This window comes from Triticum aestivum, chromosome 4D (genome assembly GCF_018294505.1).
Source record: "Triticum aestivum cultivar Chinese Spring chromosome 4D, IWGSC CS RefSeq v2.1, whole genome shotgun sequence".
Lineage (NCBI taxonomy): Eukaryota > Viridiplantae > Streptophyta > Magnoliopsida > Poales > Poaceae > Triticum > Triticum aestivum.
This window is the reverse complement of record NC_057805.1, coordinates 397,220,771-397,222,451: the sequence shown is the minus strand read 5'-3', so window position 1 is coordinate 397,222,451 and position 1,681 is coordinate 397,220,771.

The following is a 1,681-nucleotide window of genomic DNA, read 5'->3' as shown; positions in this document are numbered from 1 at the left end:
GGCATCCGGCCACGCGCGTCATCCCTACTGCTTTCGCCGAAGCCAGCCCGAATCGGTACCCATTCTTCGTCGACTACTTTTCTTGCGGCCTCTGCCCCCCTTCTCTGATTTCTTCAATGACGTCATGCACACCTACGGCTTCCACCTTCTGGATTTTACCCCGAATGCCGTGGCGTGCATGGCTCTTTTTGCGCACCTCTGCGAGGGTTTCGTCGGGGTGCATCCCAACACGGCGCTCTTCCGCCACTAGTTCTTCCCTCGGATCCAAAAGGGGGCGCCATTTCCGGTTGTGTCGCTTGGATCCCAAGGTCCAAGGGGACATACCCGGAGGGCGCTCAGAAGGAGAGGTGGGAGGAGTGGCAGGGCCGGTGGTGCTGGATTGAGGAGGAGGATCCACAAGAATTCTGCCAGGTTCGCCAGGCGCCGCCGGTTCGCAGAAATGACTGGAGCAATGTTGACGCCGACGACGCGAAGCTCACGGTTGCCACTACCAGGATTCTTCGCCTCACCGAGGCTGGGCTCACCCTTGAGATGATCAGGGCAGATTTCATCCGCCGCTGAATCGCTCCGCTGCACAACAAGGGGAGGCCGGCCTGGCTCTTTACGAATGCGGCCGACATCATGAGGCTTTGCCCCGGCCTCGACCACAACCTCACGGTGATGGGGCACGCCCACTTCTGCTAGCGGCTCTTCCAGCTCGACATGAACCACGACGGCTGATACGTCTCCAACGTATCTATAATTTTTTATTGTTCCATGCTATATTATATTCTGTTTTGGACATTAATGGGCTTTATTATACACTTTTATATTATTTTTGGGACTAACCTATTAACCGGAGGCCCAGCCCAGAATTGCTGTTTTTTTGCCTATTTCATAGTTTCGCAGAAAAAGAATATCAAACGGAGTCCAAACGGAATGAAACCTTCGGGAACGTGATTTTCGGAACGAACGTGATCCAGAGGACTTGGACCCTACGTCAAGACATCAACCAGGAGGGCACGAGGTAGGGGGGCGCGCCCTCCACCCTCGTGGGCCCCATGTTGCTCCACCGATGTACTTCTTCCTCCTATATATACCTACGTACCCCCAAACTACCTGATACGGAGCCAAAAACCTAATTCCACCGCCGCAACCTTCTGTACCCGTGAGATCCCATCTTGGGTCCTTTTCCGGAGCTCCGCCGGAGGGGGCATCGATCACGGATGGCTTCTACATCAACACCATAGCCTCTCCGATGATATGTGAGTAGTTTACCTCAGACCTTCGGGTCCATAGTTATTAGCTAGATGGCTTCTTCTCTCTTTTTGGATCTCAATACAATGTTCTCCCCTCTCTTGTGGAGATCTATTCGATGTAATCTTGTTTTGCGGTGTGTTTGTTGAGACCGATGAATTGTGGGTTTATGATCAAGTTTATCTATGAACAATATTTGAATCTTCTCTGAATTATTTTATGTATGATTGGTTATCTTTGCAAGTCTCTTCGAATTATCAGTTTCGTTTGGCCTACTAGATTGATCTTTCTTGCAATGGGAGAAGTGCTTAGCTTTGGGTTCAATCTTGTGGTGTCCCTTCCCAGTGACAGTAGGGGCAGCAAGGCACGTACTGTATTGTTGCCATCGAGGATAACAAGATGGGGTTTATATCATATTGCATGAATTTATCCCTCTTCATCATGT